General features: G+C 39.6%; 1 protein-coding gene and 1 long non-coding RNA gene across 13 annotated transcripts in view; both read left to right on the top strand.

Moving 5' to 3' along the window:
- The window catches only part of NPAS3 (neuronal PAS domain protein 3), a 652478-nt gene that overhangs the window by 43321 nt on the left and 587748 nt on the right, over positions 1-21409 (top strand). The gene's annotated exons all lie outside the window — the stretch shown is intronic.
- LOC309527331 overlaps positions 1-21409 on the top strand; it is a 33372-nt gene that overhangs the window by 9555 nt on the left and 2408 nt on the right. Inside the window, exons 1-2 of one of the 2 annotated variants that reach the window (XR_014217192.1) lie at positions 11792-12602; positions 13778-13902. This is a non-coding gene — a long non-coding RNA (uncharacterized lncRNA). Of the gene's footprint in view, positions 1-11791; positions 12603-13777; positions 13903-21409 lie in introns of those variants that run through there. The other variant, XR_014217191.1, reaches the window with a different exon arrangement.

The raw sequence follows: 21409 nt of genomic DNA, 5'->3' as shown, positions 1-21409 counted from the left end.
CATTAATGGGGTAAGGTGGTTAGTAGGCTTGCTCAGTTAGTAGGATGTAATCAGTCACCATATTTGGGGCCAAGACTAATTGGGCCCATCTGTGGGTTTTGCCTACCTCATAGCAATTATCCCAGATGAGGCATTGGGTTGGATCCAGGTGGGTAGGGGGTTGGCCCCATCCTGCCATAAAGGGTTATCCACTTAGAGGAGCCTGGGGAGGTGCTTCCTCTCCAGGCTCCCAACTCAGGGGCAGAAGGTCCTTAGCATCCACTACCATTGCTTGGGGGGGGGGTGTGACTCCCAGATATGATGCACGTTGTAGGGTGATCCCTGACTGTGGTCAACTCCTGCTGTCCATCCAGTACCAAAACTTGCGTACATCTGTAATCAATAAAGTTGTGGCCTTCTTTGATCCCAGCACTGGTGTCTTGTGTCTTATTTTATTTGTTAACTGTGTGTTCAATGCCCACCCACCAAACCCCAGCTTCACTGTACCTGCGTCTGCCAAAGCACCTTATAATCAGCACATAAAATATGCCTCAGCCTTGGATTTTTAAAAAATCAGTTCTCTTATCTGCACAAATGGTAGATTTTCAGGTCTGGGTCTTTGCACAACACAGATTTAGTTTCAGCTTTTTGTGGGAAAAGTGCGGAATGGCTGTTCCTCGTGTGCAAAGCATACGTGTATGGTGAAAAAGGTATCATGTAGTCTGCTCTTGATCCACAATTAACACTTTTGCATCCTATTAATTGCAGTTGGAGAGTTAGGGCATGGTCACATGGTCACATCTGTCATATTGAAATTGAATTTTAAAGTGCTTTATAGTAATGATTAATTTACAATAATACTGGGTTAGATACAAGGGTTGTGTGAGCTGAAGGCCACTTGTGCAGTTAATCTTTCCTTCTCAACCATAGCCCCCTGTTCTCCCAAAAAGCCCTTTTAGAGGCTTAAATGGCCTTCCTGAATGGTTTATATTGTGTTGTGGGATGCTGCAGTGGAAGGGATGAATTTTCTAGCTGACTTATATTTAAGAGATTCCTTGATATCACAATCTGCTGCAGAGAGACTGTTCTGGAATTTTGCAGGTGTACTATTTATAAACCTTTTTCATATTTCCTATCAAAGTTGTACAGTCGTACCTTGGAAGTCGAACTGAATCCCTTCCGGAAGTCAGTTCAACTTCCAAAAAGTTCAAAAACCGAAGTGTGGCTTCTGATTGGCTGCAGGAAGCTCCTGCAGCCAATCAGAAGCCTAGTCAGACGTTCGGCTTCCAAAAATAGTTTGTAAACTGGAACAGTCATTTCCAGGTTTGTGACATTCGGGAGCCAAAATGTTCAGGAACTAAGCTGTTTGACTTTCAAGATATGACTGTATTCATATTCAGTTTGAAGCTATTAGTTCTTTACCTCACAGACAAGGAATTGAAATAGACTTCTTCCTTTTAATTTAGGACTGTTCCCAAAGATGCTTGCCTTGTCAGTTTGGCCAAGCATTTTGATTATTCTTTACCAACAAAACGCTCTTTGATTTCTAAGTTGTGCATTAAGTTCGTAAGAATGACTTATTTTAAGAAGTTCATACAAGTTAACCTGTTGAAACACATGAAATATGCCTGCAACAAGTATCTCCTACAGGACCACTCCTGAAGAACCACTTTTCCTTTATTTCAGTAACCCAGATTTCTGTGGCAGTGATACTTCTAGCCCTTACCCCAGCCCCAATCCCATTTGGTCTGAACATAACAAAATACCTTTGACACATGCTATTTTTAATAAATTGCAAGTATCGGTTTGACTTACAAGAACAAAGTGAAGCAAATGAGAGAAAGAACCAATCTTTATAAATGTCTAACGTCCACAAAATTGCGCGCGCGCACACACACACACACACTCTCAGTATGCCATGGCCTAATCTGACTAAACATCCCTTTAAAATTAGGCTTCCAAAAAAGAGGAGGGGGAACATCTTAATCCTTTAATGCTCGAGTAGCAAAGCACCACATTTTCAGAAAGTCTCTGCTTCTGTGCAAGTGACTTAAATTAAGTGGCCAAATATTCAAAAGCAATCAGTTCCCAGGAAATCTCACAATTTTTGTGCAATCATTTCCTTTCCTCTTTTTTTTGTGTCCTTCCTTAAAAAATAGGTAAACTCCAGAAAGTAAATGTCATTCAGAAATTGCCAAATTTTCTTGACTGCCTTATTTATTTAAAGTGTGCAGAGCAGGTGTACAAGTGTTGTTCCCCCTCCTGCTGCTCTGCCTTCTTGCTGGCTGCCTGCTGGTACCTTTCTTGCCACTTAGGTATTTATTTCTACAATGCATAATTAAAATTAACAATACAAAAAGGGGAGGAATTGCATTACATTCTTAAAACTTTTCCAGGTTTGTTCTCTTATGGCTGATTTATTTGATAAAACAGGCTATCATTCATAAGTGGAAAAAATAAAAAAAAATGAAAGGACAGAAGCACAAAACTACATAATATTTACATTTTTTTAATGTTATGACAGAGAAAAAGTGTAGCATAGATGTAATGCCTTTTCTACACTAGTAATATGTCCATTTAAGTTGCATTTAAGCAGGATTGCTCATCTCTACATTCACATGCTCAAGGTTCTTTAAATAATCTAGCATTTTGTTTAGAGTGTGCCTTCCTGTGAATCTTGGCTTTAATTAAAACAAAATTTCTCTCCTGCTATGTTGTGGTACTGCATTCAAGGTTCGTTAACCTGAATGGTTGCTAGTTCGTCCCTCATGGTCTTAAGTCATAATTCCCTAGCCACACATCCTATATACACTCAGATATTTCTCTTGCTGATAATGCTTTGCTCTTTGCCAATAACCACCGGATTTCTGCAGGAAGTGGAATAGTTCAGAGTAGAACACGCATACTCAATTACATTAAGCAAAAGTAACAAATTTGCTTCAGTGGTACTGATGTACATAATTTTTAACTTGTAATTTGCATGTCTGTTGCTTTTGAAACACACCCTCCTTCTCTTCCCCAGTGATTTATGGCCATGAGCCTGCCGCTACTTGACGGATGCAGAAAGTACAACTGAGAAACATGCAACGTGAATCTTGCATTCATTCAAATCTTGTCCCAAAATGTGTGCTAAGACACAAACGTGAAGTTGTTTCAAGCTGCCAAATTTTTAAGTGAAACACTAAATTTTAATCATTGTTATGCTTTTTATTATGTTGATAAATTTTAATCAAGGTGACTGCACAGAGTGGATTTATTCTAGTCAACATGATCTAAATCATTATTTTAGTCACCACATGAAGATACTTGGTTTAAATCATTAATTTAACTCAAGTTTTCCAGATTGTGTTTATCGTATTTCTTAAACAAATATGCATACTAATTGGTCGCTATTGGTCGCTAAAATGTTTTGTTACAAAAATATATCCAATCCACAGAAATATAGAAATATTATGGGCAAATTAATAAGAAAACCATGCCTTGTGCTACTATGATCAAAATTTGTCTTCTAACATTATCCTAATCATACTTGGTTGTCTGAAAGTTGATAAGCAATTATCATACTTTATGTTTTAATGTTATTTCTAAGTTTATTTTCTGACTTTTTTCTATTTTGATTAATTAATTATTGCTTAGGTTTACTTATATGCTGCTTTTCCACAATGGGCTGTGTCCAAAGGTGACTTACTGCAAAACCTTAGAATACTATACAAAATATGGAGCATGTCAGTTGAATTCAGAAATGACAAAAAACAACAACAATTTAACAAACACAGAATAAATTCAGTATTACAAAAATTAAGTACTTAGATAAACAAAGCAATCGTTAACTGATAATAAACTTTCTGATATTGGTGTATTTGCATGCCAACGAGCCTGGCTTAAATTCAGTTCAGAGGGGAGGAGCACGCTTAGCTGGCTAGATGACATAAAGCCAGCTCCCATTATCCTTAACTCTAGAGGAGGCTGGCAGCAGCAAAAGGCAGATGTTGGGGAGGGCAACCATGGTCAGTCTTTTCCTCAGCCTCCTGCAAGTATCAGCTGCTGGTGCAGGTCTTACTGCACATCTAATAAAAGTCTTAAAACAACTGCACTGCATACAGCCTTTATATATTACATAGGAACACATTTAAAAGACTTACTTACAAACATACAGTAGTTGGGGGGGGGGTCTTGGAAAGTTAGCAATGTGTCTTAACTGCATTGTGAAACAATGGACTTGGAACGCTTCCAGCCAGTGTTTGAGAATTTCCTTGTCATAAAATAAAGGTTCTCCTGTTTGAAGAGCAAACATTGACAGAGCTATTTGAAATGTATTGGAAAGTCAGAATTGGAATGTTTTGAAACACCAGCTCTGGCATAGTTTGCCTACCTCTTCACAATTTACATGAAGCATTTATTAGCCTTGCAATGTGTAATAGAATGTGTCTCTTAGAGGATTTCACGATTTAAGTAGCATGTACTTTGTTCGTAACACGTCTGACTAAGTGTTTTGGGCTTTGAATGGGGAAAATACATTCAATGTGAGAGATAACTTCCTTTGGATAATTCACATTTATTGGTTTACAGGCAGTGGTGAGTGAACTTCTAGTGCTGCAGTTGCTTAGCTCTTAGAGAAGACCTACATTTGTGAGCAAAAGTTGGATTATTTCTTTTAACTTGGTAACGTCATTATCTGCATGAAGGAAATGAAGAGTCGAAAGCATGGATATCTTTGATGGCTTAGCTTAAATGGTTGGTGGTAGTGCCTTTGCTGAAAATGAATCTATATAGCCTGTGCACTTCTCCCAAGATATGGCCCTATTATTACCCAAATCCTCAATATCTTTTACTTGAGCCTTACTGTAATTATCTTGAAGTCAAAGGGATTGGAAATGAAAGAGAAAGGGAAATGTGTGCCCGCCTTTCAAATCTGTAAGAGCGATGGCCAACTTAAATCAAATGGATTAAGTGGTGTTACATAGGGGGCCATATTTTGAGTGGGAGATGGGATAGGGATAGAGATATAAATAATAAATAAATAATTGGCGGTTGTCGATACAGAACCTGTTTGCTTTTCTGTACAGCTGGATGACAGTCTCTAAATGCTGATCCCTCATTTTTTATTGGTATATATCTGATCAGAGCAAGTTAAGACAATCACCAAAAAATGTTTGAAATGGAAAATTAACTTCCCCCACTTTGCTGTTCAATTATAGCAGCATGTTACACTTTCTCACTTACTCCCCCCCACACACACCCTGCTTGCTTCCAAATGAAGGTTGCAATCCTATACACACTTTCAGGGGAGTGAACCCAATGAATTCAGTAGAACGTCTGAGTGCCAAACTATGCAATATATCAGAACCAGCTTTGTATGTATGCATTTGTTGGCTCAGTGTCATTTCCCTGAATTATAGCTGCACTTTGTTTTAACTTTTCTATATTGTGAGAAGAAACAGTGTGCAAGAAGGTACTAAGCAGGAACTCTGTTCCCTAGACCAGTGGGGTGCAGCTGTTGACTGAATAGCTATATGCTGCATTTAAATAAATTGTGTATAGACCTGCATGAGATTTTAAAAGAATCCAATAAAAGTAAGCATGGGGTTGCCAACTGAGGCTGCGACTACAGTGATTCTCCCCCATAAAAGCACCCGAAGTGTCAAATAGTAAAAGGGGAAAAAATGAAAAACTCCCGTTGGCACCAATGTGAGTGGGGGTTTTTTTGGTGGGATCACTGTGGTTAGGGAATGCTCAAACCTCTTCATATAATTAAGCCCTAATCCACGTTGCTTTCCCTTATTTTAAGTAAAAAACAGAAATAAATACCCATCTGAGATGCAGTTCTGTATATTTAAATATAATGTAGTTTTCCCCTGAGATAATGTTAAGACAAACCTAATGTGAGAGGCTTTCATGTCTTCCCACAGTGCTCTAGAAATTGCCAGCCTGTTTAGATACCCCAGAACATTCAGTACTTCATTAGCTGGAGAGCTATTGTAAAAAACTAACAAAAACAGGAATTCCCTCTTCTCAAAAATCTGTCTGATGCACTTTTCCTTTATTATTCGTTCATTCACTCATTAATCCATTCTCTCTGTTTCACCCATTCACTTTGCTGGGCTCATAAATGTAGTAGTATTTTTGTCGCAAATACAAAATAAATTGCCCCCTCTTGAATGGAGGAAGAAACAGTGATGGTTGTGCAATAATTTTTAATTGAATGAGCCTTTTTCAAACACAGTAACAGCTTTTCCCTCACCATATTTATTGTCTTGGTGATAAAGGGGGGGGGGGAGTACAGCAGAAAGCAGTGAGCAACAAGTTTATCAATTTGAGCAGGCCAACTGCACAACTAAATGCATGTGAAACTTAACAAATCCCTTGGGGAAGCTGACTGTAAGAATTTTCTAGTCTGTGTCGAGTTACTGAGGTGCGACATGGTGGATTGAACTTAATGCCTTAGGCAAGCAGAGTCAAATAGAGACAGTTTAAGATTTTGCTGTGCCCATGAAGGGATCTGCTAGCAGTTGTCTAAATGAAGCTTTCAGAAAGGAATATAGCGTTATCATGAGCTCTTTCCCCTGAATATTTCAGTGAGTTATTCTAGTTTAAAAGAAATCCTAGTAGGATTTCCTCTGTATAAGCTTTGTAGCAGCTGAGAAAAGATTGGAGTTATTCTTTTCCTTACCAGAAGAAACAAAGGACTATAGTAAGATACCCAGTATATTGTGGCATTTGGTTTGAAAGGGATATTTTGTCAAGTATTCCAGGCTGAAATGAAGGATCCCTGTCTGATAGGGGATTGACCTTGTTTTGACCTATGAGATGGTGCTGCGAGAAATTTGTAGAACATATATCTATCTACTTGCATCCATTTTGCATTTACTGTTACACAGTATTTGTTTCTCTTTGTACGTATCATTTGGGGAGGAGGGAAATGACCAGAATTCAAGTATGTTTCTATTAAGTGACAACATATTGCAAGATCTGGGTCTCAATGCATTGTTCTCTCTTAAAATTTGGTAATATTTCTTTCAGAACATGTAAGTTTCTTCTTAATTTAAAAGCACTTAAAAGCCCTCAAGATCATCTACTGTGTCTTTTTAATTTGGCCACAGAATTTGCTACATGCACACTTCAGAGATTCTTTGCCCTAAACAGTAATTGTTTTCCATAGTATGGAAGCATAAATAATGTTGACTTTTCAGGAAAATCAAAGCATATATCACACCCGGCACTGAAACAATTGAAGCATATAGTAAAAATTAACCAGTACTTGTATCAGGATAATGAATGTTTTCCGCTAAGCCCATGAGGAAAGTCAGCAAAATACTGTGATCAAAAGCACCATATGTGAAGGAGTAGAGTGTGTACCGCAGGGCACCATATAGCTGTACAAACTGCACAAGGAACCACTGGCTACCTACAATTCAGAGTGTTGGTGCTGACCTTTAAAGCCCTAAATGGCCTTAGCCCTGTGTATCTGAAAGAGCATCTCCACCCCCATTGTTCAGCTCTGAGGCCCTTCTGGTGGTTCCCTCATAGTGAGAAGTAAGGCTACAGGGAACCAGGCAGAGGGCCTTCTCAGTGGTGGCGCCCTCTCTGTGGAACACCCTCACATCAGATGTCAAGGAAGTAAACAACTACCTGACTTTTAAAAGATATCTGAAGGCAGAATTGTTTATTGTTTTTAATGTTTGATGTTTTATTGTGTTTTTAATATTCTATTGGGAGCTGCCCAGATCGGAGGGATATAAATAATAATAATAATAATAATAATAATAATAATAATAATAATAATAATAATTGCTCTTCCCTATCTTCCCTCTGACTGTTCTAGCCCAAGATTTTTGAAATAGTGCTTAAAAAGCGTTACTATCCTACTAATATTTTTGCCTAGCACCGAAAACCAGTTCTTTTTGTCTAGAAAAAGATGTGCCGAAACTCACCATTAATGCGTCCCTTGTTCTCTTAAAAGGGCAGTGAGGTACCAGAATCAAGTTCCGGTGACTTCCTGCTGAAAACACATCAAAGTAGGTGCCAGGTGAACTTCCCTGTGGAGAGCATTCCAGATACTGTTTGTTTGTTTGTTTGTTTGTTTGTTTGTTTGTTTGTTTGTTTTCTTGCTTGCTTGTATAAGAACTTATCAACCATTCGACAAATAAACTGAGCAGTGTACAGAAATAGAATATAAAACATAATACAGCTAGTAAAAAATGGAAAAAACAAAGAATTAAAAACTTTAGTTACCAGGTCCCATAATGGAGGAATCCCTTTTCATGGCTATGCTTGTCTCACCACACATAACAGTGGACGCAGAGGACAGTCTCTGTAGGATGGTTCCTTCTCAGCCTGTCTCCTTCAGAGAGATGAGAAACAGGAATGATCTAACAGGAAGAAAAAATATATAAAAAGAGGTGGTACAAAAAAGTACTTGAGAAAAAGATTCAGGAGAGAAATCTATAAATGGGGGTGGGTGGAGAATACTGTAAGTGTTTAGCCAAAACTACTTACCGGTTTTCAGGTAGGTATCCTATGTGGGATACTTGTCATTGAAGCCAGCCCCAGCCCCACCCTGAATCTGCCTGACATAAGCCAGTGAACAATAAAACATGGCTAAATATTAAATAGGTGTACTAATAACGTCCTATAAAAGGGTGCAAAATGCAAGGGGAACTAATACAAAGCCCCACATAATATAATTCCATATGGTGCTAGTAAGTTCCCTACAAGGATTAAAGTTTCTGTTGATGAAAACAGTGCAGATTCCATATCTACTCCACTGGAACCACATCCAGATCAAAGCCAGCACTGCTCAGATTATCATGATGAGCTTCCGCCTTCCAGAAATCTTCACAGCTGGCAACTGTCCTTAGCGTGTTTGAAGGAGGTGCTGTTGAGTTAATCGTGTGGTGAGATGATAGTCACAGTGTTCTAGTGCGGAAGTGCAATGCCTTAAGAGTTTCAATATTGTTACTGTTTGATTAACACATGATTAAGATAATGTTCAGTTATAGTTATTTTATTATTATTATTTATTACATTTGTATCTTAAGGTCACAGAGCCGTACATAACATAACAATATAAACAAACCAGTATCTTTGTTGAGGTTTTCCAGGAGATGCTGGGTTCTATAAATATTGCTATCATAGGTAGTTTTTTTATAAATACCACCTCTTTTGGTATATATAGGCATAACCAACCTCTTGAGGAAGCATAAGATTCCAACTAAGATCTTTTCATTCCTATTGTTCCACCAACTCTGCCTCCCCTTGCCTCTTACCCCTTAGCTGGTGGAGTCCCGTTGGCATCGATCTACGGAGCTTGCACTTTTACAAAAATTGTTATGTGTCTGTTAGGGTTGTCAGTCTTTCAGTGCGTACAGGTCAAGGGGGAGGGGCTAGACAAAGAATGATCCAAGAAGTCCTCAATGGCAGAACAGGTGGAAGATAAGAAGCAGTATCCCATTAACATTAGGCAGGGACTCTCACTATACTGTTTTAGATGCCGGCTAATTGAATATGCTTTTTGTTTTCTGATTTTATCTGTCTATTATTGACGGTTACTTTATATTGTTACTACTTTATTTTTTTTATTGAACAGTTAATCTGTTTTATAAATACGTTTTTTGAAAGCACCGCTTTTTGTGTATTTATTTTCCCCTTCTGTGCAAGGTGCTTTAGAAGAGAAGAGATCTGGCTCAGCAAGTGGGATTTGAGAATAGGCTTGTTAAGTCTTTCTCTTGCTTTTTTCTTTTCTGTTGCTCCTTGCAATATGTACCATATTTTTCGCCCTATAGGACGCACTTTTCCCCCTCCAAAAATGAAGGGGAAATGTGTGTGCGTCCTATGGGGCGAATGCAGGCTTTTGCTGAAGCCTGGAGAGCGAGAGGCATCAGTGCACACCGACCCCTCCGGAGGGCGCCCCGTGCTTTGGGAAGGTGTCCGTAAGCCTCATGCGCCCAGCGGGAGGTCCCGCCGGGTGCGCAAGGCTTGGGGCGGCAGCCTGCAGCCCGAAGCATGGCCCGTGCTTCGGGCAGATGTCCGCAAGCCTTGCACGCCCGGTGGTAGGTCCCGCCGGGCTCACAAGGCTTGCAGGCAGTAGCCTGTTCTGGGGGCTGGGGTCGGGGGAAGCTCGGGCTTCCCCCGCTCCAGCCCCGCGCCTGGGGGGGAAATACATTTCCCCCCCCAAAAAAACTAGGTGCGTCCTATGGGGCGGTGCGTCCTATGGGGCGAAAAATACGGTATATTGTGAAACCCTTCTTCTGTCTTTAGAATTGGCCCACTGTACAAATACCTGTAAATTTGGGGAAGGCTTTTTGCACACACCCCGCCTCCTCTCATGGGCCTGACAAACTGGTTCTAAAGCAAAGTCCTTTCCTCCCTTGTTTAGGAAGTCTGACTTGGCAGATGTATTATTAAAAAATCAATATGACCCTACAAATCAATATGACCTGTCTGACAACCAGCTGAGCAATCCTGCTTATAATATGCAATTATTTGGCCCAAGCCATACAGAAATCATCATAAGAGCTCTAAGATGGTGCCAACAGATCACTTGGAGCTTTTTTTGTTTTCAGTGAGCTTGGTCTTAAACTTTCTAATAATCTGTGATGTTTAGGGAACAATATACTTGTAAACAACATGAAAATGAATCAGTTGTGTTCCAATAGGCAAACAGCTATTTAATAATAATATTTTAATAGTAACGAGGTAAACCAAATATTTGTTACTTTTTCCTGTGTATGCTTATCTAGTGAAATATTTTGCTATAACCTAAGATTATGATCCTGGAGGTATATATCACGTGCAGTATATCTTTTTGGTAGACTTTAGAATCAGGAAAAAAAATTCTGAGAAAAACATAAATATGTGGTGGGAGTTAGCACTAGTAACATATTGTTTTCAAAGCTTTTTTAGAATTTTATTTTCCTAATTTTAAGGAGAATTTGGGAGGCAAGTATAACCCTGCAGTAAATCTGGCTGAGGGGTGTTGGAAAGCAACATGAGCGTTGTTCTGCTGGCGGAGATGGAGCTATACCAGTGGAAACCTTCATTGCCATACAGCGTGCAATGCAAGGGTGCAGGCCCAAGGGATGGCCAAAATTGCACCTCTCCACTCCGCTCAGAGCAAGGATCTACAATGCAGAATGAAACTACAGCATCCTTGGCAAATGACTGGCCAGCAAAAAGGTTCCACTACCTGCCAAGGCAGTTGGCTCCAAGGTTGAACAGCTCTTACACTTAAGTTTCTCCTAACATTTAAGAAAAACCTACTTTCCTGAAACAACAGAGAACAGGTCTACTCCATATTGTGTGTGGCGAAAGCTACTATCACATCCCAATTTAATCTTCGAGCTAAAAACTTTCCTTGTAGAACTTGGTTTCCAGAGGCGTGCTCTAGATATACAGTGGTGCCCCGCAAGACGAATGCCTCGCAATACAAAAAACTCGCTAGACGAAAGTTTTTTCCGTTCGCGATTTGCCTCGCAAGACGAATTTCCCCTATGGGCTTGCTTCGCAAGACGAAAACGTCTCGCGACTTTTTTTCTTTGACTAAAAACAAAGACATGTTTTGTTTATAAAGTTAATTTATTTTCCCTTAAATTTTTGAACTGCTCTTTACAGTATGTGTGACTGTAAAGAGCAGTTAATAAACTGTTGTTGTACCAAATTTGGCTTTGTTTGGACTTTTTTTGACCATAGGAACGCATTAATTGATTTTCAATGCATTCCTATGGGATTTCGTGCTTCGCAAGACGAAAAATTCGCTAGACGACAAAAATTGCGGAACGAATTAATTTCGTCTTGCGGGGCACCACTGTACTCAATTTGTCAATGTCGTTCTTAAAATGTGGTATTCAGAACGGGACAGAGTAATCCAGATGCGGCCTGATAGGTTCAAAATAGCATGGAACTATTATTTCTCTGGATATTATGCTTCTGTTAATGTGGCCTAAGATCACACTAGCTTCTAAACAACCCAATTGTGATGCTGGTTTGTGTGCAGTTTATGATCAACTAAGACTCCTGGTTCTTTTCGCTTAACAGTGGTACCTTGGGTTAAGAACTTAATTCGTTCTGGAGGTCCATTCTTAACCTGAAACTGTTTTTAACCTGAGGCACCACTTTAGCTAATGGGGCCTCCTGCTGCTGCCACGCCGCCAGAGCACAATTTCTGTTCTCATCCTGAAGCAAAGTTCTTAACCCGAGGTACTATTTCTGGGATAGCAGAGTCTGTAACCTGAAGCGTATGTAACCCGAGGTACCACTGTACTGTTGCCAAGCCAAAACTCCCCTATTCCTAAATTTGTACATTTGATTCTTAATACCAAAATGCAGGACTTTATGCTCATCTTTGCTGAATATCATATTGGTAGTTTCAGCCCATCCTAACCTGTCAAGATTATTTTGAATTTTGATTCTGTGTTTTCTAACGTTAAATGCCCCTCCCATCTGCTTACCACAAGCAAATTTGATACAAGACCTTCATAGCACCTTTATGAACACAATTTAGCAGTTTGCCAAGGCAAAGTTAGGCAGGCACCTCAGGCAACAAATGCTGAGGAGCAGAGAGTAGAAAGAAATGTGTATACCATGCGGCCTGCCATGTGTCCCCTAGGCTAACCTGCCACCCTCAGGTAAAGTGGAGAATGTTGTCCCATTGTCAGGATCAAAATAAGATTCTGCTGTGAGTCTGGTTGACTTTGTACTGTATAGGGGATGAGGGGAAGAGCCATCGGGTTCCTCACCTCAGACAACAAATGTCCTGAAGTGGCCCTGGTAACAAGCCAGGGCTGGCATGGAGTTCTGCCATTTCTGTGGATGTGTCAGAGAAATGAAGGCGTTATGGCAGTGGCATATCTCCAGCCATCTCAATCATGCTCTTTTTCTCTGGCTACACAGGCAAAAATCATGCCAGAAAAACACCTATGTTACCAAAGGTGTACCTAGGCTCCTTTTGAAACCCCCTGCCTATTGGGATCAAGCAGGCATCTTCACGGTATAGTGGTACCTCTGGTTATATACTTAATCCGTTCGGGAGGTCCGTTCTTAACCTGAAACTAACCTGAAGCACCACTTTACCTAATGGGGCCTCCTGCTGCTGCCGCGCCGCCGGAGCCCAATTTCTGTTCTCATCCTGAAGCAAAGTTATTAACCCGAGGTACTATTTCTGGGGTAGCGGAGTCTGTAACCTGAAGCGTATGTAACCTGAAGCGTATGTAACCCGAGGTACCACTGTACTTTTTTCGGCACATGCTAAAAACATTCTTGTTTCGATAATCCTACCCCGATGCTTAGAAAGTTAAAGTAATTTTAATCTGTTTTAGTATTTTAACTTTCGTATGTTTTAAAGTATGGTTGTGAATTCTTCTCAGCTTTATTGTTTATACCAATGAAGCACAGGGCATTCTTCTACAAAGTGCACTCTATGATGCCCATAATGTATCTAGACATGAAAATCACCAGCATTTCCTTAATATATATATATGTATATATATATGCGCAATGAAAAAACAAAATGAAACAAAAAAACCCAAAGAACTAAGAACAATCCATGGGACATGTACATCAGGGGGAAAGGAGGGGAGAAGAGGTTGTAAGGGATTTTGAGCTATAATTTTTCCAGCCAGAGTTGTAGATACAAATTTGCACTGCAAATTGACCTAACAGTTCTGGGATCGGTTCAACGGTGTCATGCCAGCCTATAACATATATTACCCTTCCCCAGTTTTATAGAATTTTATTATGTTGTAGCATCCTATTTTGTGAAACAATATATTTCCTAACATTTTATGATGACCTATGCTTCTAGGCAAATAAAGGATGATGATTATGAATGCAGCTTATCCACAAAGGTCAAATGAAGTCAGTGACATGTACAAGCTGATAAGTTGACTGTAGCCAATTTTTGGATGTTGTGCTATGAATCCCCCGGATGTAAGTAGACGATGGAGTACTGAAGTCATTTTTAATTGAACTTTTCTAAGCATTGGTTCTTCATAAACCATAAATAACCCAGGAGAATATATTGTTAACTGTAATGTATTCAGATCATCCCATGTATATGAAAACCTCTTAACTGATTACTTCGGATGTGATAAAAGCATAGTGCATTTAAACAGTGCATCATATTTGTCGTCGTTTTAGTGGATAAATCTGTTGATCTAGAGCGCAGCCGACCCACTCCTTTCTCTCATTCATTTATGTGATGAAACTGTCATAAATGTGTATCTGATGAAGGACGCTGCCTTTTAAAGGAATGAATTTACTGATGAAAAATGCTCTGTGTTTAAGAGGTTTTCACTTATACCATGTTAACTTTATGGGTTGAATCGATTCCTTAGAACATGAACAAGCCGGAGTTAGAAGAAACAAAATTTTCTATTCATGGGCATGCAGATTCAAAGTTTGTTGGAAAACTGCAGTTTTAGTTAATTAAAGTCGATACAGGCAACTCCCCATTGACATGTGTCCAATTGATGTGTGACCATGCGCATCACGTCACACCTGGAAGTGAATTAAAAAATTGCAAAAATAGCCCTAGAAGAGCAAAAAGGGCAAAAACAGCATCAAACAATCCCATGAGCCTTTGCAAATACAATCCCATGAAACTTTGCACCAAACTTTGAGGACTGTGGAGAGTTGGGAGTTTGAGCAAGGAGGTTTGGAGGAAAAGATTGCCACTATTTGTGCCAGTCTGGTAGTTGTTGCCGTTTTTTTAAAGAGTTTTTGAAGGGTTCCCAGAGGTTTACAGGGTGTTTGCAGGCTTTTTCGATGGTGTTTCAAATATAAGCGATTGCGCTTAAATGTGCAGTGCCTCGTAACATAACCCCATGCAAATTGGGGGTTGCCTGTGCTTGAGAGTTTTTAAGACTGTAATTTAATATATCTTTCCTTCTTTCCCTTAATAAAAGTTCACTGGTCAGCTTTGCTAATAACCTCCTACCTTTTGCTAAGTGCTTGTATAATGGTGCTGGTTCATAGTAGTTATTACACAAGAATCAGGCAGCCCTCTTGGCACCTGCCCAACTTTGCATTGCCCATGTACTTGCTATTATAAGTGTTTGAGCATATTATTCTTCGGTTGGGCGGGAGGGGCAATCAGATGCAGAAGGTAATGCACAGTTAAGCTTCTTTTGGGTAATAACATATAAGAGATTTGCAACAATTACTTGGATCTGCATTGCAAAAAATCATTTATGTGCACTGCAGAAAGTATTCCAAGCATGCCATGAGGGATTGAGAGGAAGTTGCAAATGTCCTAGAAAATAAAGGGCTGGTCTTAGACATCTGTTCCTAGCATGAAGTTCAGCCTCACACAACCAAAACAACAGAAGTGGGGTGTTGAACTCATCTAGTTTCCGCAATGATATATCAGTCAGATTATCTGATTTCAATGCTCAGAATTCCCCCAAATATGACTGTATAAGTGCAGTTACATATACCTTACATAGAGGTAGAAATATTGCTAATGCCCTTAGTGTCCCTATGGTCCTTTCAGCACAGCCATGTGAAATTAATTTCCCTCTCAGCTTGTACGTTAGAATAAATAATTTCATATATGCCAAGTTCTGTTCTTCTATAAACTGTAAATGTTTATTCCAGCACCTGGTAGGTCTCTTTATCTCTGAACTTTTGTGCTCTGCAATATTAGCTTCCCTAAGGCAGCGAAATTAAAAGTTACTTAAGGGCTTTATTGAGTCCGCGTATTTGTATTTTCCAGCATTAGAATGTTTGTTTACTTTGCAGTGATTCAACCCCACCCAGCCCAAGGACAGCCCAAGCTGTTACCCACACAATAGGACTTGGTGTTTGACCATAACTGCAGGCTCACTCCACAGGCAATCAGCATTTTAATGAGTGATTAAAGGAAAGTCATTGTACTCTTGCTGCCTTATCACAGTTGCCAAATAATTTTCTGTTTGAGTAGATAGATAATGTAAAAGAGAAACCTCACCACCATCATGTTGTTGTCATTAAGGGCTCTTTTAACATATTTATAATGTTTTAAAATACACATGACAATTTAGAGCAGAGGTGATTATAATAGTTGAATATTAGCTCACACTTTCCATTTTATCTTTTTAGTAGGGCTATGATGCCCCACCAAAATATGCACATAACCTTTAAAAGTTCAAATGAAAGGAAGTCTTGGAGTCATCGTGTGTTAGGGAGGTGTGTGATAATAGATGGTTGTTATGCTCTGTGCATCCTAGGAACTATTAGGTAAATTGTATCAGGACCCTGATGTACAGTGTAATTGATGCAAGCCCTTTCATAGCATTCCAAGATTGAAATCAATACTTATTGCAACAAATAAGTAACAAGTCAATACTTCTTGCAACTGCAATCCTCCTGTAAGCGTTGGTGTGCCTGTAGTTTTAACTTCTGTTTTGGAAAAGCAAATATGTTTAGGAAGATCTGTTTTGGGAAAGCAAAAACGACAAGCATACATTTTAGTAAGGCACCATCTTGATAGCAACTAGTTTAAAGTCACAATCAGACACAATTAGCATAGAAGATTCGTAACAAAGATAAATTAAGAGGCCATAATATAAAAAAGACACACCAATCTAGCCACTTAAGAATGAATTTCAAAAGCAGTTAGAGATGTTACCCAGAAGGGGTGGAGGAAGGCTATCTTACTTAATAGAAGGCAAATGTCTTACTGAGCACTTAGAAGCTCTTTTCACATGTCTACAGAGGCTCTGTGGATTACAGCCAGTCTTTGTGTTTACTTTTTGTTTGTGTTGTGCAAACATATATTAATTATCTGTTTGTGACGGTGAGAGTTCAAAAATATTAGTTGCTTAACTTGCAATATTATTATATATCAAATTATATATTAAAAGTTCTTCCATTGTGCATATGTACAAATTTATGGCACGTTCTATGCCAGTGAGATTCATGTTCCAGTTAATAAGATTATGTTTCCAATAATAAAGATGCTGTGTTTCCTGTATTGCTGGGGTTAGACTAGATCAGTGTTTTTCAACCACTGTTCCGCGGCACACTAGTGTGCCGTGAGATGTTGCCTGGTGTGCCGTGGGAAAAATTGAAAAATTTGAAAGATTTTTTTAAAAAAAATAATCAAATTTTTGCCTACTAGGCGGGCGCCGGACTGTGTCCTGGGTATGGGGTGTGTGTGGGGTTTTTGACCCCACCCTCGGCCAGCAGGGGTGCCGATTGGCGCTCTTCAGGGGGACACCCTCCACTTTTCTGATGTCCGGGCTGTGATTGGTCCAGACTCCAGCCTGGACCTATCACAATAGGACATCATCTTCCGACTTCCTTCCCGCCCGAGCACAGTGTGCGCAGCAGTGGAGAGAAGAAGACGTTGCGACTCGAGTCACCAGGAGGACCAGAGAAGTTGTCATTTTATTTCTCTTCAGTCTTCACTGAATGCCTTGACTGGGTTAGGGACCCTTATAGCTCAGCATCAGTTGGTGGAAAGGACACGACTTTACAGGAGCAGGAGGAACTAACTGAACTGAGACAAAATCGTGGTTTCAAGCTAAGATTTGCTGATCTACCTTTGGACAGTTTTTGGTTGAATACTGCCAAGGAGTTCCCCCTTCTGGCAAACAAAGCTATTTTGACATTGCTCCCATTTTCCACTACATATCTGTGTGAGATGAGCTTTTCAAGCATGATTGCTATAAAAACTAAATACAGAGAGAGACTGAGAGCTGTTGACGAAGAGCTACGTGTGTGTCTTTCTTCGATTCCAGCCAGAATATCAGCTTTGTGTTCAGCCAAACAGGCCCAGGTTGCGCACTGAATAAAGTATTTTAGGATTTTTCATATTTCTGTTTACTTACTATTTCATAATAAAGTAATTATAAAATACTTTCTTTGTGTTTATTTGATTCCTATTCAAGAGAATTACTTTATATATAGTCAATATAGGCGCAGAATTAAATTTCTTAACATTTTCTAATGGTGGTGTGCCTCGTGATTTTTTTCATGAAACAAGTGTGCCTTTGCCCAAAAAAGGTTGAAAAACACTGGACTAGATGACCCATGTGGTACCTTCTAACTCTACAATTCTGTGAAGATATTAGGTGGTATTCAATGCTGGTTCTACTCTGAGCAGACCCATTGAAGCTATTGGATGTGACTAACTTAGGTTCATTATTTTCAGTGTGCCTACTTTGAGTAGCACTTAGTTGGGGTCCATCAATGTTAACAGTTTTTAAAACGGGTAGAGAGTTTTTAGGGGAACACAGAAATTACCCTAAATTTTAGGCAGTATTTCTGTTACCAACACTCTGATCCAGCTAATTCTACTGGAGTTTGCCAGATAGCTTTCAAAGACTCTCAGCTGGACATGCTGTAGCAGATGCTGGTGTTCACTTTAGGCTATGCAAATAAATGAGGCACTTTTGATAATGGTGCTTAGTAATTCCGCTAGCTTTCTGCTAGCATGTTAGGCCGAGAGTGAGTGGCTACCCCAAGGTCACTCAGTGAGCTTCATGACTGAGCAGGATTTGAACCCTGGTCTCCCAGGTCCTAGTACAGCACTCTAACCACTATACCACACTGACTCTACTTATCATAGTCCTGTTTGTCAGGTCAATTTTCTGCAGATAAACTTGATAAATTCAATTTGATCTTTATAATTGTCCTTGGAAACCTGTGTGTTGTGAAGCAAAATAAACTTTTATGCGGTGAAATCAACTACCAGCACAAAAATTGACTCACACTGGCCTTGTTCCCATCTGAAGAACAAACGGATGAAAGCTTGTGGTTAGTGAGAAGAGTGCTTAACTGCAAGGCTGGGTTCGGACAATACATTAAGCCCAAGCTTTGGTTTAGCTCAACATGGCATGGGAGTGAAAAAGACTGGGAATGAGCAAAGCATCTATGAGCCTACATGTTTGCATTGTGCTGGTAAACCATAGTTTGCCTTACCGTGATGTGCAAACCAGGCGAACGTGCAATTCACTTGCAAGTTGCAGGAAATAGCTGGGCACCACCAAAATGAATCTCTCTGCTAATGTGTGGTTGAAAAAAACTGGTGTCTAATTGCAGAAATATTTGCTGCTCTTGCTTTAATTCGTTGGCTGCTGTTTGCAAGGGCTGAAAAAGGGAACTATAATGGGATGGAGTCATGTACATTCCTCCCCAGCACACATGAAAATATGTGTGAGATGCACCCACACATGACTCTCTTGTGTGTAGTTGAAGCCCTCGTTTTGTCAAAAACTTTAGAAACTTGAGTTTAATGATGAACACAGAAATGTGTTCTGGAAATGGTACTATTAAGATGGTGACTAGAAAGGGTATTTTAGGATGCTTGCAATATTAACAAGTATTTAGATTTTTCCAAAGTGCTGAAAGATTTGCTGCTGCTTTTTTATTTTTATTTTACATAGATATAGCTCCAGCAGCTTTGGATTCTTATTTAAATAGCTCGTAGGTTTCAGAATTAATATCATGCTTTTAAAAAAGCTTTAAAATCTTGTTTTATTCCCCAGAGATTTGTTTTCTGCTGTTGCGATTAGATGATGACAGCTAGCTGGCTTTTAAAATTGATCAGGAAGTATTCTGGCAGTCATTCAGTGTTGTAAAAGCACTTTAATGGATATGAGCTATTCACCCAAATCAGACTCAATGTCAAAACAGGCGAAAATACAGCTGTCACTCTGGACAACAAGTTACACATATGCAAGCAGCTGCTTAAAAAAATACTGAAAGTCAAGCCTGAAATGAATTTTAAGGGGTTATCTGCATATGTGCTGCTGATGTAGGCATGTGTATGTATTTTCTCTAATATTTGTTTTGGACAGGAAGCCTTTTGTTTTTGCATGCATGTCTCTGTGCAAAGCCTGACATGAGAATTTTGTTCTCGGTGTTCAGATCTTGAAAGTGAAAGGTTTTCATTTTGTTTATTATGTGGCAAACATTAACTGGTGATATTTGTAATGTAATTTATCTGTTACATTTGGCCCTGAATGGGCTGGGAATAGTGGAATGTAAGGAAAGCCAACCCTGGACTTGGTTGAGCTACCTAGGCTTCCTCATTGGAACCCTGAGCTTTGCTTTCTCTTCCTCCATTGATGGAAGGTGGTAGCTTAGCCTTTGGAAACTTTGACTGCAGTTAGTAAGTTAGACAAAGAACAACCAAACCCTTGTGTTTCTCTTTCCCAAAGGCATGGTGAAATATTCATACATGACCTTCACATAGGACAGTACTTTACCTTATGTTATGCAGAATTAAACAAGTGGGATATGTGTGCAGAAATGAGGTCCAATCATGCAATGGGATTTCCTCTCCCCCTCTTACCCCCGTGCAACCCCTAAACCTGTTCCGTTGGCTCCCCAACCCCTTGAGAGTAGATTTAGGGGGGGTGGAGGCATGCAGTAGGAGGAGAGAGGGAAAATAAGTATTGCACAAGTGGAACTTGTTTCATACCCACAATGACTTAGTTGAATCCTGCCCGCAATGAGCAATGTGTACAACAGCTTCTGAGCATGTGTAATTGTGGAGAAATTGACATGTTGCAGAATTCTCACACATACCCATGTATGCTAAATTTCACTTTGTAAAGCATTCCCTGCCATCATTTAAAAGTTATTTAATGTAGCACACCTTTGGAGACAATCCATATATTCCTATTTCAATGAAGAACTTTCTGGGTAAGCTTAAACATTCATGGATAGTTGGAGAGTTTCCCTGGCAGGATCTTAGTTCTGGAATCAAACAGTTCTGGAATCAAAATGATCTGTTTCAAGCCAGTTTCCATGGATGATACTCAAGTAAGAGTAGACTTTTTGAAATTAATGGATCAATTGTAGTCATGTTACTTAATTTCAGTGGGTCTAATTTGAGCAAAACTTTGCTGTATACCACCCAGGTATTAAGCTTGCACAGGTCAGTTCTTTAGAACCATGAAGAGTTTAGGACACAGTGGCAGGAAAAATGGGCAAGAACGGTCTTCTGTAATCCTTTACCTAGTAGTGGCAAATAATAAAGTATTTACAGTCGTACTTCGGAAGTCAAACGGAATCAGTTCTGGAAGTCCGTTCAACTTCCAAAACAGTCTGGAACTAAGGCGCAGCTTCCTGCAGCCAATCGGAAGACGCGGCAGACGTTCGGGTTCCAAAGAACTTTCACAAACTGGAACAATCACTTCTGGGTTTGCGGCATTCGGGAGCCAAAACATTTGTCTCACAAGGCATTAGACTTCCGAGGTACCACTGTATTTGGATCTGGGCTCGTGGATCTCTGCTAGGTTTCTTACTGGCATCACGTTCACCCTACAGGTGCATTTTTGTTAAAATATTCTCGTTAGAAACATAAAAACTACTATTTTGCTATCAATGGAGATTTTATTTTTTATTTTTCGTAAGTGCTACAACTCAACTTTTTGTATCTTTGGGTTTTTCCCCTGCACTTGTTTTCCTTTACGTTTATTCTCTAATCTATTATATTTTCTCT

Source organism: Podarcis vaucheri (genome assembly GCF_965113315.1).
Source record: "Podarcis vaucheri genome assembly, chromosome: 1".
NCBI lineage: Eukaryota > Metazoa > Chordata > Lepidosauria > Squamata > Lacertidae > Podarcis > Podarcis vaucheri.
This window is presented reverse-complemented; position numbering and strand designations above follow the sequence as displayed.